This window comes from Hemicordylus capensis, chromosome 8, assembly GCF_027244095.1.
Source record: "Hemicordylus capensis ecotype Gifberg chromosome 8, rHemCap1.1.pri, whole genome shotgun sequence".
Classification (NCBI taxonomy): domain Eukaryota; kingdom Metazoa; phylum Chordata; class Lepidosauria; order Squamata; family Cordylidae; genus Hemicordylus; species Hemicordylus capensis.
Window position 1 is genome coordinate 22,780,475 of NC_069664.1, and position 16,579 is coordinate 22,797,053.

The following is a 16,579-nucleotide window of genomic DNA, read 5'->3' on the forward strand; positions in this document are numbered from 1 at the left end:
TGGGTACAATATGCAGGAAACATTCAACCTGCACACATAATTATTTGATTCACTCTCAGCCTATTTTTAAAAGTTTGCAAACATGTCCTGACTAAAAGTTAATTTCGCCATCCGTCACTGTGCATAATCACTGCAGGCCTGAGAAAGTTTATGGCATTTCTCTGCTCAAAGCAGTCCTCAGGTAAAACAAGGTGATTTGGCATATAGACAGTGAGCAACTCTTGTACTGCAACATTCAAAAATTTCTTTCCTGCAGCTTTCAGTTCCCAGTGGTTAAGGTCAATGACAGCAAGATATCAAAAATAACTTCCTCCTCTCATATAACCAAGAGGGGGTTATTGACACTCATGGTTGTCCACCCACATTTCACAGCTTTTGCATACTTATACGATTATCATTTGTACTAAAAAACAAAAAACAAAATTAGAAATTGCAGAACAAAAGAAGTCTTCCCTATATTGCATGATAATCAGAAATCTTTAGGCACCTGAATTCCAACCAAAAGCCTCATCTGTAACTTACCACTGTAAAAACCAGATATATTTTTAAACCATGAATTTCCCCATGATTCAGAGCATGTAAATTCAAAACCCTCCCCACATTTATATCAAATGCAGCATCCTCCTGCAATTGTTGCTGTTACTTTCTGGTTTCCTAAAAGGATCAGCTACACTGGGAAGAGCCATGCCACAGTAAGAACCAGTTTATATACCACTTGGACATATCTAGATCTGTTGAGTACAAACTGTACAAGTTGTCCTGATAAGAACTAATCTAGCTACTTTTATTTGTTTATTTAACTAACACTTTTGTATACCGCCCAAAATGCAAGTCTCTGGGCGGTTTACAACAAAACAATAAAAACAACAGATAAAGAGATTAGAACATGACAACAATTAAACACTAAACACTAAAACTATTACAGACACAATAAAAAACAATATCTAATTAAAAGCCTCGGTGAACAAATGCATCTTGACTGCCTTTGTAAGAGATGGGGAGGCTCTTACTTCAGCAGGAAGTGTGTTCCAAAGCCTCAGGGCAGCAATGGAGAAGGCCGTCCCTGAGTAGATACCAGAGGAGCTGGTGGCAACTGCAGACAAACCTCTCCAGATGATCTCAATGGGCGGTGCGGTTCATAGCAAAAAAGGCATTCTCTTAAATACCCAGGGCCCTTTCCTAGGAAGGAAATCCCAAGGCCCTATGTCCTTGAGCCATACTTATGTGTCCCCAGAACTGTAACAAATTTGGTTCTAACTGGTTAGGTGGTTCACATTAGCCCATTTGTACCTCAAACGTCTGTGAATCTGCCAGCTTGAATCAGGGTGGATGGCAGTGTTCCCTGTAACAGGGATTCCTAGATGCTGTTGACTACAACTCCCATAATCCCCAGCCAAAGGCTATTACAGATGAGGATGCTGGGAGCTGTATTCATCATCATCTGGGAATCCCTGTTGCTGGGAACACTGGAGAACGACATCACAAACTATGCCATTGAGGTGTCCCTACAAATGTACCAAATTTGGTTCATATTGGTCCATGCATTGCGAAGTTGTTAGTGGGGGGCACACAGGTGATCTCATAAACCTACTTTCCTTGAGGAAAGTAGGCTAAAAAAACAGCAGGAGAACTTGTTCAGTGATGGGTCAACTGACTTCCATGCAGATCATCCCAGGTTCAACCCCTGGCATCTCCAGGTAGGGCTGAGAAAGACTTCTGTATGAAACCCTGGGAAAGTAGGCAATACTGAACTAGAAGGACCAAGGGTCTGACTCAGTATAAGGCAGCTTCCTATGTAACCTACTGGGAAGGATTGTAGCTCAGTAGTAGAGCATCTGCAGAAGGTCCCACATTCAATCACCAGCAGCATCTCCAGGTATGCCAGTCAGTGTAGACCAGGGGTTCTCAACCTTGGGTCCCCAGATGTTGCTGGACTTCAACTCCCATAATCGCCAGCCCCAGTGGCCTTTGGTTGGGGATTATGGGAGTTGAAGTCCAATAACATCTGGGGACCCAACATTGAGAATCCCTGGTGTAGACAATACTCAACTAGAACAGTGGTCTGACTCAGCACAAAACAGTTTCCTATATTTCTATTTCAGAAATTCACCAGTTAAGATGAGAAACTCATGTATCCCAAACAGGTGTTTGTAATTCTATAGCAAGATCCTACCTTCTGCCTTCATTCTCTATCATCCACAACTCGCTCTTGGAGGAAAAAGAGAGGGGAGACTTTAAATGAGAAGTGCAATTGATCATGTTGCCTCCCTCGTTTCCTCAGTTATTTTTAACCTCATTCCTATCGCACTTACAGTCAACCAAAAACATTTTCCAGCACATAGGAAATGCACTGGTGACTGGAATCCATAAGGAATCCTGCTGACACAGATTTAGATCACCACTGGCTCATTGCATATGATGATAAAACATTCTTAAAATGCTGACTTCAAGGCGTCATTAAGCTTCTGCTTCACCAACCTTGCTAGGAAAAGGAGAACAAGAGACAAATAGCTTTTACAGTGAACTAAATTAAGGGCAGCTGCTAGGCTCTAGCTTTTGGACAGCTCTGAAATTCTCCTACTGGAATATTTTTCATTTTTATTATCATTTTTTATATCCACCACTACAAACATGTGGGCAATTTCAAGGGTAACAGAATCAGGCATGTTACCATTTTCAACGACTGTAGCCATACACAAATTTTCAAGTTAATATTATATACGTTAATATCATATACGTATCATAATATCTACGTTTATATACGTAAATATAAGAGGCACCTTTTAACGTGGTGATTCTCTTTATTTAGCAGGGGGAGAGTAACTGGCCCTATCCACCCCCAGCACAGTACTTCCAGTGACTGTTGCTGGTGTGTGTCTTATGTTTCGTTTTAGATTGTGAGCCCTTTGGGGACAGGGAGCTATCTTATTTTATTTATTATTTCTCTGTGTAAACTGCCCTGAGCCAGTTTTGGAAGGGCGGTATAGAAATCAAATTAATAATAATATATTTTTTAAAAATTACAACATATCAGCTACAGAATGCCACACTACTCGGGACAGCATGAATACTACGATGCTATCTTTAATTTTCCTTAGTTATCCTAGACTCTTGGAAAGGGCCCAATAATTAAAGTACCAAATCCAGTTAATAACATCTGGTAGACTGTGTGTAAATAGATCATCATCATCCCTAAGGCAAGAGAACATGCCCTACTATAAAGTTGTCTTTTTACAAAATCCTCAAAAGTTATATAAAGTGTCTCAAACATGGAAAATACATCAGTAACGGAATCAGAAGTCATGCCCCCCCAAAAAATATTATTCTGTTACCAACATATTTTTTGGTAATGTATTAATTTATATAATGTCTGTGAGGTCAACTGAACTCACTCATTATTATAACACTTTATCCCACAGATGCCTCCCTAATTTCTTTCTCCAGTTAAGCAAAATGCCCCCTGCATTTTGATCAGGAGGGCAATAGCATGTTCCTAGTAAGACATTACATTTTAGGCCCGGTATTACCACCACAAGATAAAAACATTTATCTCTGCATTATTTCACAAAGGTATGCTTTTACTGTCTTTGTTACTCAACATTTCATTTAATGAGCTGCTTGTGATACAGGTTTCAAATTACTGTCTTTATTTGTGAATGTATGTGCCATTAGACTTTTGGACTTGTGTTTCAAATTAGTGTCTTTATTTTTAAGGATTTTGCTCCATGTTCAGTATATTAATGCAAATTTGTATATTTACCAGACATGTTTTTATGTAGTTCCCTGATGAAGAGCCACAGTTCAACACACATTGGGATCCTTCAATACATATTCTGTTATCAGCAGTTACTGTTCAGCAATATTTCTTGCACCTATTGACCTTTTGGTCTCCTTTTTCAGTTTCATTTTTGGTGCTGCCCACCATTTCCCCCAGTATTAGCACCCACAATATTTCTGTGGAGCAGTATGGTTCTCTTGGGTGTTCCACCTTCGGACGTATAGAACTACACCACCTCCAGGGTTCCCTTTTCTATTTCCTTTCTGTTCTCATTTCCATCCAGGAATAATCCTGCATTTCTCCATTCCACCTATTTCCATTACTTCCACTATGACTATGTTCTTGATTGCAACCAAGCACTTCAGCTCCGCCATCTTGGCTTGGAGACTTCCAGCATTTGTACATAAAACACCCAAGTACTGTTTCCCTTTCCCAAGTTCATTGTTGTAGACCTTTCCCCCTGTGGCCTTTTGCTCACTCTGAACGTAACATCCTCTGAGACACTCATTGTATGCTATCCCCTTTAGGATGATCTCACACATTTACACCCCCATCTCTTAGGGATGGTTTTTCCAAAAGTGGCTTTCCCCCAGCACTTGGCATAAAAGGTTGCACATCAGTTATGTAAGGTATGAACTGCAGACTTTAAGTACTTTGACTTTTTCCTTCTTTGTAGTCAAGAAGAATGGCCATTTACATTAAGATCAGGCTCAACTGCATAACCGTAGGTGCCCTTTCACTTTAAAATCTTGTTGTCGATTTAAAGTACACAGGGACACACTGTTCTGAACACCTACCGGAAAAGGAGAAAACAAGGACACAGAAATGCACTACGTTTTTACAAACAAAAGTTATTAGGCCAATACACCTGCTCCACAATTACCAGTTTGCCAAATTAAAGCCAAAAAGCTCTTCAGAAAAAGATTGCATACAATTTATACTAAGGAAATCAAAATCTTAGTCACTTCAAGATTTCTACTTCCCAACCTGCTTTACTTCAAATTCTCTATAAGCACACTTTTCTCCACAACACACATTATACTCATAATCAAGCCCAGAAAAGAAACATTTACCATAAGCTTATTTGTTGTGTCTCACTAAAGGACATCTGTCTACAAAATGGATGGAGCCTTTGTGACAAATTCCGCATGCTATGGCACGAAGTTTAGCAACACTATAAGGCATAGGTGCATGCTTGTGAGAGAGTAGGAACACAGGAAGCTGCCTTATACCAAGTCAGACCCTTGGTCTATCTAGCCCAGTACTGACTCTACACCACCTGGTAGTGGCTTCTCCAAGGTTGTAGGAAGGAGTCTCTCTGAGCCCTATCTTGGAGATGTCTGGAAGGTGACTTGGAACCTTCTGCATGCAAGCAGGTAGGTGCTCTTCCCAGAGTGGTCCCATCCCGAGGGGAATATATTACATTCCTCACATGTAGTCTCCCATTCAAATGCAAACCAGGCCAGACCCTGTTGAGCAAAATTCATGCTTGCTTCCACAAAACCAGCTCTCCTCCCTGTAGAATCGAAACATAAAATTCCTCAGACTGTCTTGGCGATTGTGATAAAAAGGGAGTAACTAATTTATTAAGGGGCTCATTACAGAAAATACAGTAAAGTAAAATGTGTCCCATAGTTCCCACTGCTCCTGATCTATAGGGGCAGGTGCAGCTCATATGGACTTTTATATTTGCCCCCCAACAGCGCCAATAGAAGCATGTTAAATCGTGCCATGCAAAATGCTCTCCTACGTATCAAACTGGGTATTGTCATTCTAGTCCTCTTGCCCAGGTCTGCAAACATATTTCCAACTCCAAAGAACCAGCATTAAAATATGCTTTTGGAGAAGAACAGCATGTCCCATTCTTAGGTATGCGTTTTTTGTAAAGAAGAGTTGAGGAGTTATTGGCGTGACTAAGCAAAGCAACAACATATCAACGCACACGACATCTTTACAGCCAGAGCAGCAAAGGCCTCCAGATATATGACCCACCAAACTGGAACAAGGCCCACCAGAATATGGGCCCAATAAACTTCCAGCTGTTGCAATGTGCCTGATCTGCACAGAGCTGAGTCACTTATCAAGCACCTGGCAGGCTGATATAAAAGGCTGAAAAACCACTTTTCCCCCATACTTATTTTTCATCTTTTGCAGAAACGTCCCCCCAAAAAACCCAGCTACGAAACTAACTCCGTTCCAAAACATACATAATACCCCAATTTTGAATTACCATTATTTACCTGAATCCATGACTAGTTTTTCCCCCCAAGTTCTTTGATGTTAGAAATTGGAAGGGGGGGGTCATCTTACATTGAGTCCTCTTCCTTTGGGACAAATACAGGTATAACCTGTATTTTTAAAGGGGGTCGTCTTAAGTTCAGAGTAGACCATTCAGGTAAATACAGTCCTACCTCGTTTTACCTCCCTATATATCCTCTATATTTAGAGTAATTCCATAAATACAATTATGGACAAAAATCCCTTTCAGCTTTTCAGGTGTTTGGGTTGCATCAATGTAGTTTTTAAAAAGTAATTTCTAAATTTCTAAAAAGGAAACACCAATAACTGGAATGAGCAAACGTCTCTAATGGGAAGAAATAACTTGGCTGTTGTGCCAAGTTTGAGTTGGTGATTCAAAGCTAATCAATTTGAAGGAATTGGTGGGAAATGTTTTGCTAATATTAGTGTTGGTTGACCTTTACTGGATTAGTTTGCATATTTCTCTGCTGCCCAACATATGCATCTCTGGCCAGTTTACATAACATACCAACATTCAAAAGCACAACCAAACACCAATTAAAACGTTAAAATCGTTTTAGATTTGTTTGAAACAGGGCTTCCCAATCTCGGGTCCACTCCCATCTGTTTCTTAAAAAGCAACCCAAGATGAGAAGACTCTAATTCTATTAGGGAGCGCATTCCAAAGCCTTGGAGGAGCACTGGAAAAGGCCCATTCCCAGTAGCCAAATGAACCAGCAGCAACCACAAAACTCAAAACAGGCGAACTCAAAACAATCAAACTGCACAAAGATCCTTTGGAAAAATAAAAATTGTACATTATAAGCTTATCTCTGCCATGCACAATAGTAATATGGATCAAATCAGAAAGACACCATTCTACGTTCTGCGCTGTTGATTTTCTCCTCTGTGTCAGTTCAAACTATTAGAGACAAAAGAAGAAAAGTAATCCAGCCATGTGCTTCATTTATTTTGTGCAGGATTAAGGTATCCAGAAATTCTTATTAAACATCAAAAATGTTGTTTTGAAAAGTTAATTCCTGCCACTTAAGCAAAAGGATTTCACTGAAGCTGCTGAATCATCTTAAAATCTGAATTTACGCCGGCTTATAGTGAACCAGTAAAACGACTTCAATAAGCTTCTTACATACATTAATACTGTATTAGCAAATACCATATTACACTCTGCATCTTCACTTGATTGGCAAAGAAACATTAGATGCTTCCACATACTAAAATCAGATGAAACTTGAGCAATGTTAGTTCCTCAGTTTTAACTGTAATCCTCCCTGAGCCATTTTTGGAAGATGGTATAGATATTGAATGAATGAATGAATGAATGAATGAACAAATAAACAGTGTTACAAGAAGAATAAAAAAGGGGAAATAGACTTTCTAGATTATAAAAATCAACAGAACCAAGCAATACATGCTATTTAGCATTGTACCACTTCAAGCTGCAGATTAGGATACCATGTTTGAATGAGAGCCAGTATGGTTTAAGACTAGGACCAGGGAGACCAAAGTTCAAATCCCCATTCAAACATAAGACTCACTGGGTGACTCTGGGCCAGTCATCCAACTCTCCGCCTAACCTACCTCACAGGATTGTCATGAGGGTAAATATTACCACGCACACTGCTCTCTAGACCCCTTGGAGGAAGAGGAGAGCTTGCCTTGTGGTAGCAAGCATGACTTGTCCCCATAGCTAAGCAGGGTCTGCCCTGGTTGCATCTGAATGGGAGACTTGATGTGTGAGCACTGCAAGATATTCCATGCAGGGGATGAAGCCGCTCTGGGAAGAGCAGAAGGATTCAAGTTCCCTCCCTGGCAGCATCCCCAAGATAGGGCTGAGAGAGATTCCTGCCTGCAACCGTGGAGAAGCCGCTGCCAGTCTGTGAAGACAATACTGAGCTAGATAGACCAATGGTCTGACTCAGTATATGGCAGTTTCCTATGTTCCTATATGCTCTTTCCACAACATGCTAGTTTTCTAGGTTTTCCGTGGGAGTGCATGCAAAACCACCATCTCCCCTACCTACAGTCCAGTGACACATCCAGAAAAGCTTTACCACTTGATCCTGATGGACAATATTGGCCTGCCAGCTCCTTCCCCTTCTGGCACAATCTAGCCCTGTCAGAAGCACACATTAGCTGAGGAGGAAAAAGATTAAGCAAGTGACGCAGCATGTCAAAACTCAATATTTGCAAGCATGCAAGAAATGAGGGAGTCTAGTGGTAAAGTAGGAGCCCATGGTACTCCCCAAATGATCTATAGCATGTATAGAACCAGTTGTGTCTCAGGTTCCTCAAGTCTCTGTACAATACAGACATGAGCAAGTTGACACAAAGATTCTCCGCCCCCTCTAAAAAAAAAAAAAAAAATCCCCAGATACAGTTTTTAGCCTCTTGTCTGTTTTTAGTTTAAGAGATGTCCCCAGCAACTACTTGACTAACCGGTAGAACCCGATACTATCTTGGCAAACAGAGAAAGAGTGAGACCTGCAGGGAAACTTGATGGCTGCTTAACTACTTGCCTGCCGGCTAATTCTCTCCTGCAAAATGTATACCTCCCCAGCAGTGTTCCCTATAATGGGGATTTCCAGAGGTTGTTGACTACAGTTCCCATCATCCCCCACTGCAGTGGCCTTCAGCTGGGGATCATGGGAATTGTAGTCAATCTCTGGGAATCCCTGCTCCCCAGGCTAGCCTTTCCCACAAAGGTGCTCACTTTGGTTTTAGAGCCCAGCTAGAAGGAGAGGGAGAGGAAGAGGGAAATATTTTAACACAACCAACAGGATTTGGATTCATCTAAAAATCACAGCTAATTATTGTGGTTCATGATACAGTGCTGGTACTGTTCAGATGCTGTCACAGGCCACGGAAGCTCAGCGAGTCTCAAGAGTCCTAGTCCAGAATGTGGGAGGTTGTTTGGGTATTGCTGTATTTTTCAGTAATCGTTCCAGCTGTAGGAGAGACTTAACCAAGTTCTCCACAATGTACCTTTTGTGCGGGGAATCAGCCTGAGATATCTATGGAAAGAGTGGCCAAAAAGCAAAGCCCGTAACGGTGACTACTCCAACAGCTTTCCAATCCAGTCCTTTCGGCATGCTTTTTTTCTTGCAAGGAACGTGGCAAGTGAATAGGGCTTGGGGAGGCATTCTGGCAGGTCACTGCCTACAGAGCACAGGGTGTTACTCTGAAGCAAGAGATCCACCCCTCCAGGTGATCTTTATTAGCGTCAAATGGTAACATGTTAAACCGCTTGTACAGGAGGTTAAAAGGTTTCTTGAAGGCACCTACTTTGAGGACAGTTAGTAACAATGAGTGGCTTGGCACCATCTCCTGAAACGGGCTATCATGACATTTTCACTGAATAAAAGTTGATCAATGGTAAGGAAGCATTACAGTCTTTTTAACAGGACTGGATGTTTGACTGTATTAAACATGCAACTGGCTCAGCATGCGTTCTTCAGCATCCCCAAGGTCATGACTTACAGCCACTAGTCTGTGGAATGACATCTTCGGTCTTTATCTTTGGTGCTGCACCAGGATTTATCTGTAGCCTCCACTCTATTGGAGCCACTACAGACAGACTTGGTGTTACTGGCGGCATCACTTAAGCCATGCTTCACACGCAGAAATTCTGTCTGATCAGGAAGAGATTCCTTAAGGTAGACTGGACGGTTAGGACTACTGTCTAACAGCCACAAAGAGTGCTGTTGCTGCACAAGCAAGCATAACTTTGGAGGTGGTCCTTTATAATCGGCAGCCCTCAATTACATTTGAAATGGTCCTCAATGAAAGGGGTTGGCAAATTCACGGTTGGCGAGGCGTTAAAGTCCATGGGAAACAGGGGGGTAGGAGAACCATAACGACAAAAAAAAAACCCCACCTAAAAATAAAATGGAGAAAATTTTTTTAAAAATGCTTTTTTTAAAAAATCACAAAAAAATTGTAATATCGCCAAGCATCACCAAGAAAAATGAGCAGATTGAATCCCCCCAAAATTGCTGGAAACTCTCCACACCCCATCACTAAAAAAAACCCTTGCCAACCACAGATACTTGGTTCACGGTTGGCAAAACCTGTCAATTTCTTATCCACATATACTCAATACCACAATCGGTAAAACCATGGTTGGCAAAGGATGACTGTGCTCCAGTATAGTCTATAGGTCAGTGGTGTTCAATGTAAGGCCCCCCAACAACCCTAAATGCTGCTCCCTGATTAATTGTTTACTGGGCCTGTGTGAGGCTTCAGCCAAAGCCGAATACTCTGCACAACCCCGCTGGCACAGTGTGGAGGTGGCTGTTCCCACTACACAGTGCTGTGCTTTTCCAAGTGCCGGAGGGCTCCTTTTAGTGAAATAATAGAATGTGGGACCCTCAGAGAGGAAACCCACCAACATATCCCCCACTTGGGAAGCCTCCATGTTCGGAGGCAGAAAATTAAGAACAAGCCCAAATGGAAAGAAACATGCACGCACACAAACACACACACACACACACAAACACACACCTCCCTTCTCAACCTTGTACACACAGAATAGGAAAGGAGAGAAAAGCAGAACTAGCCTGAATGAGACCAAGAAGGACGATTACAGCAAGAGCTCTTCCCAAGTACTGCCAGTATGGAGCAAAATAAGACCAGTACTGGAGCTTGACAGATAGCTATCCTATCTACGGGAACTAGCCTGCTCTATTTTAATTGGCCCCGTCTCAGAGAATGTGATGGCTGACAAATAGTGGAGATCACCAGCTTAGACAGTCGTTATTACAATTCACAGTGTGGCAGAGTCACCACACCTCCATTGTTCACACCCGCTCTACTCACACCAAGCATGTGAAGGTCCTTGGCAAGAAGTGCGTGCAAAATCCTCAAGATGAACCAGGCTCTCACAATGAGGCATTCCAAAGCCATTTCTGTATTTGTGGCAGCAGTTTTTGGAGGTGCTGTAATCCAAAAGGTCACAGGTTGTCTTCTCTACATGCAATCCGGATCACAGTGGTGTCTCCTCCATGTAATCACAATCAATCAATCAATCTCTCACTCACACACTTACTTTCATGAAGCAACAGGGCAGCTGTTCTTACATGTGGCCTGTGACAGGATACCTTCCACCATCAGGAATAGTTCTCCCCAGCATACCTGCTAAATGCTGGGGAGAATCGCCAAAATAAAATTCAGCTGGAACATTACATACTTCAGTAAGCACAACCAAAATTAATCCCTGTTGCTATTTTTATTCCCTTAGAAAAGAATGGTTTTCAACAACAGTGAAATCTCTTGTGGATAAAGCTCCCAAACCAAGTGAAAAGAACAGGGGTTGGTCATTTGGTATTACCCCTAACCTACAACACACACACACACACACACACACACAGCTTGCCAAAGAAAAGCTTGTATAACATCTGCAGTTAAAAAAAAGATACTGAACGTGTGTGACAAATCCCATTTTTAAGCTGGAATTTTAATGCCTTTAGAAGGAGGGGTGCTGTTTGGGAGCACTCTCAAATGGTTCTTTGCAATCTGAAAATATGATGCCTAAAACTCATCAGCTCTTTTTTAAACGATACATAATGCAAAGGGATCTGTGGGTACCAGGAGTCAAAATCAACTTGACTTTACCACTTTACCTTCAATGCAAAGAGCTCTAGGTTTTCAGAAGGAATATTCAAAGTACCAGTAATTCATAGCTCCAGTGATCGTGGAGACAACATGGACCAAGCAGAGATGCTACTATGACTGAATATATAGATTTATGGCCTTGGACAGGCAGGCGTTCTCAAACTTGGGTCCCCAGATACTGTCAAACTACGATTCCCATCATTCCCAGCCACAATGGCCTTTGGCCATTATGGCTAAGAATGACTGGAATCTTAGTTCAACAGCATATGGAGACCCAAGTTTGAGAACCCCTGGCCTACGGATTTTCAAGGGCATTAGGAACAATATACTCATTTGCTCTACTCTCTCTCAGGGCTAGCACCCTCCCTAAGGGGAGAGAGTTTTCCACAGAATCCAAGACCTCCTTTTATTAATAAGCCTGATTTTGCCACAATCCAATTTACCAGAAGAAAAGAGTCCAACAATGCGAATAAACACACACCGCAGCAGCTTCCTCCACTCCGCTCCCCTCGGTCCAAGAACACCCCCACTAACCCTCTTTTCTCCATGACAACTTAAGGAACTAGCTTAGGAATGAAAACTAGTCTCTGTTCACTCGGTGGTTGCGTCACAAGTTGAAAAAGCCAGAAACCAAGCGACTGTGAGAGGTAGTCAATGCCCCACTCTTGCATTGACTGTAGCTTTCAGTCTGCATTCACAGCATCCTTCTGCAAAATCAGAGTTGAAGGAAAATGTAAGCTAATCTGCCAACGCTGTTAGTACCATGGCAGTTCAGTACCAAGAACTGAAGCCTCATCAGTGAGACCAGAGCTAAGTGGGAGAGCATCTGCTTCCATGCAGAAAGTCCCAGGTTTAATCCCTGGCAGCATCTCCAGGTAGGGCTGGGAGAGACTCCTGCTTGAAACCTTGGAGAGCCGCTCTAGAGAGTCATTGTAGACCAGGGCTGCTCAACTTTGGCCCTCCTGAAGATGTTGGCCTACAACTCCCATAATCCCCGGCTATTGGCCACTGTGGCTGGGAATTATAGGAGTTGTAGTCCGAAAACAGCTGGGGGGGGGGGCTAGGTGGAGCAGGCCTGGTGTAGACAATACTGAGCTAGATGTTCTGACACATAAGTGTTCCTAACATGTTCTTTCAACATGCTCAAATCCATTACCCATTCAAGAGCAGATCAAACACTGCAATTATTGCTAAGTGCCCTAAAACTGCTCCCTTGGTTTTTCCCCTCCTTTAAAAGAGATACGATTCATGTGGTTTGTTACAGCAGACATCAAGGTCCCAAAGTGAACGGACCAGATCTCAGAATGTTTCAAGGATTACTCAGCAAAAGGGTGACTTAAATCCTGTTTGTAAGAGAAATCACAAGTGCGCTGTACTGAGAGCCACCAAATCACACATTCTTCCAGCTGACAAGTCTCTTTCCTGACAGACATTATATTCACCACCCTGTGGTTGTCTGGGGCTAATGAAATTGAATAGACCTCATTTCGTTCAATTATGCATAGGCCAATATTAAAGACTTTAAAATAATGGGCACTGTACATGATAGATAGCAATCATCACTTCATTTATAGTACCATTAAAACCCAGCTCTCATTGCAAAAAAAAAAAAAAAGGCTATATTTCATCTGCAATCTTTGGGATCTAAAAAAACCAAAGAAACCAAATCCATCTTCCAAAAAAAAAAAAAATGCACATTCCAACCAAATTGAAAAGAGCTTTACAGAATTAATGCATGTTTATTTTCCTTGCATTAGTGGATAAATGCAGGGCCTATTTAGTGTTCTGCTTCACACCATATCATAATAGCAGCAGAAGACCCCCAACTGAATTTAAACTATTTCCAGAGAATCCAGACATCAGTTGTCCGAAGTTTCCTTTAAAATGTTCTTGTGAACAATCCAGTCAAACATCTACATTTCAGTAAAACCAGGAAAGAATAATTCACACCTAACCATAATTAATCAAGTCTGAACTCCAGATACAAGAGAGATTGAACACAGGATTGTAGGGTTTGCAGGAGCCGGTTTGGGGCCACCTCTGGGAAGTGCTGAACTGGCTTGGGCGCTGGCGTACGAATCGTACGAATCGACTCAACGAGGCGACGGAGCGGTTCCCTTAAAAAGCAGGCAAGGAGCTGCTTACCTGCTTGTTCCCGCTGCTTTTCCACCAGCGCCAGCCACTCTCCCAATGGCTGATTGAAACTGCGGAACTGTTCCTGGCAGCCTCCGTGCAGCATTGTTCCCTGCAGCCTCTGCATGACAACACCACAGCCCCAATCAGTCATTTGGAGAGCCTCTGAAATTGCATTGTTGTAATATACTCTCTCTCCCCACCCACCCACCCACCCCTCCCACACACCCACCCCTCCCTCCCTCCCTCCCTCTCTCACACACACACACACACACACACACTTACTTTAAAGCAGGGCTGCTCAGCTTCAGCTCTCCTGCAGACCTTGGCCTACAACTTCCATAACCCCTAGCTATTGGCCACTGTGGCTGGGGATTATGGGAGTTGTAGTCTAATAACAGCTGGAGGGCCAAAGTTGAGCAGGCCTGCTTTAAAGAAGAAAAAAAAATACCTGCGTAACACTTACCCAAATTCTTCCCTAGGTTGTCAGATCTCGGCAAAGTTCTTAATTTAAAATGCGGTCAGTCCTATAAAAGCTTGAAACTAAGAAGGGTTTGGAGAGATCCAAATTTCATCCAACTTCAAACCATTAAAAGGAGCAAGCTCTCTGCCAAAATCCTATGCATAGGGGCAGATAGGAAGTTAGAGATACAACACCCTTCTCCAGTGTAAAAATCAATACGAGTCTCCTTCAAAACCGAGGTGCAAAAACTAAGATTTACAAGGAAGCAGATTCAGGCTAGGCATCAGGAAGAATTTCCCAACTATAAAAGCTGGTCAGCAGCTGCTCAGGCATCCATCAGGCATGCTGAAGCCATTCTGTGCTGTTGGCAGGTTGCAGGACTAAGACCTCCAACGTCCCTTCCAGCTCTAAAATTCAATCATGTTAGTTTCAAATAAGGACCAAGCTCGGAATTGTTCACCCATCATCCCAACACTTCCACGCTCATTGGCAATGGGAGTGGAAGCGAGGAGCAGGTTTACGCAATTGCTTAGCAACTAACTGGGTAGAGTGCTCTCCGCCCAATCTTCCCAATACCTCCATAAGTAAAAGGGCTTCATACTCTTGTCTTTTTAAAACAAGAGTGGACGGAAGGTCCCTGGAAGCCCCACCAAGCCCAGCCCATCGCTAGAGACCCAGGCAGCTGGGGGATACCACTGAAGGAGCTTGGGTTTGCACTTGTATTCTTCCCTTTCACGGGGGCTCTGGGCACATACCATATCAGACACAAAATTAGAGCAAATTAAAAACGAGTGGAACTAATAAGGCAATGTTCTCCACTGAAAGGCTCATGGGGCCAGTAGTGGCCCGAATCAACCTTAAGTATGGCCCCCTGACTAATGGCTTGTTTGGCCTGTGCGAAGCCGCTGCCAAAGCGAGCTACTCTGCACAGTCTCCCTGGCACCATGCAAAGATAACCACTCCCGTTGCGCAGTCCTGCACTTTGCCCAGTGCTGGGAGAGGGAAACCAAGTTCTCTTGAGCCTCTGCCCCATCTTCAAAAGGTGTGCCTGGAGTGCGGGGAAATTGAGCCCTTTCCAGTGCTTTCCTCCCAGAGCTCTTAAGGGAGGGCACTCTCTCTCTCTCTCTCTCTCTCTCTCTCTCTCTCTCTCTCTCTCTCTCAAAGGGCCCTCCCAGCCCTGAGAAAAGCACAGTACGATGCAACCAACAAATATGCCGCTTTTCAATGAAGATTTCCAAAGTGGTTTACATAGAGAAATAAATAAATAAAGGTGGATCCCTTTTCCCAAAGGGCTCACAAGCTAAACAGAAACATAAGATAGACACCAGCAACAGTCACTGGAGGGTACTGTGCTGGGGGTGGATAGGGGCGGCGGCTCTCCCCCTGCTAAAGGAAAGAAAACCACCACATTAAAAAGGTGCCTCTCTGCCCAGTTGGCAGGGGTGCTATGCAGAGGCCAGCACAGCAGGGAATGGCTCTCACAGTGATTTTTATTTTATTTTTGCCAAAGTGCCCCCCCCCCCGCACACTTGAAAAATACTGAAGATCACTGTAATAAGAGGTTTAAGCCTAAGCCACCAGATCTCACTGCAAACAGAAAGTGTATTAAATTGTCCCTTCAAAAGGCTTGTGCTCAGTCTGGGCAGCACAGGACGAGAGGACATCGAAGGCAACGCTGAAATCCTTGCTGTTCCGCATGAAACGAAGAAAGCCTCTTATTGACGGAACAGGCACACAATTGTTATTTAGCCAATGACAGCACTGTTCTTATTCAATAACTGGAAGAAGAAAAATATGCCACCATATGAACAATAGCAGCCGGGAGCAGCTAGGCTGAAGGATTTGCAAGTCTGTTGAACATTGCCCCAAATTCCCTGCTACAACAGAAATATGGCTTAAACAGAACAATGCAACCACGGCTGGTCTTAAAGCTTTGTACTTCTGAAGGAACGTATCAATACTTAATATGATGCCATAAAACCCTGAGCAACAGAATCTGCCTCTGATCTTGTGCACAACACAGGACCACTTTCAGGACTGGAGTGCTACATTTCACAATACTGCCATTTTAACAAATTCCTATCTTGGGTGAAATGTTTCAGTGATAGAGCTTTCATAACACATTTGACAGGACTTTAAAGGCCCAACACTCACCATACTGAACGGATTAGGTGGCCAATAATGTCAATGGCTCTGTCTTTGGTAGCTTTTCAAAGATTTTTCCCGATGCTTTCCAGATTCATACTACAGACCCTATGCAGCACGAGTATTTGCGTTTCAGCAAGATTTTACGAATAAAGAGCCCAGCCATCGCCAAATACATTTGTTTTCATGAC

General features: G+C 42.9%; 1 protein-coding gene across 3 annotated transcripts in view; it reads right to left on the reverse strand.

Annotated features, from left to right (window-relative positions):
• ARHGAP32 (Rho GTPase activating protein 32) overlaps positions 1 to 16,579 on the reverse strand; it is a 247,763-nt gene that overhangs the window by 210,606 nt on the left and 20,578 nt on the right. Inside the window, exon 2 of one of the 3 annotated variants that reach the window (XM_053269519.1) lies at positions 13,793 to 13,901. The exons of the other annotated variants lie outside the window; for them this stretch is intronic. The gene's annotated coding sequence lies outside the window, so the exon portion shown is untranslated. The remainder of the gene's footprint in view (positions 1 to 13,792; positions 13,902 to 16,579) is intronic. 3 annotated transcript variants of the gene reach the window in all.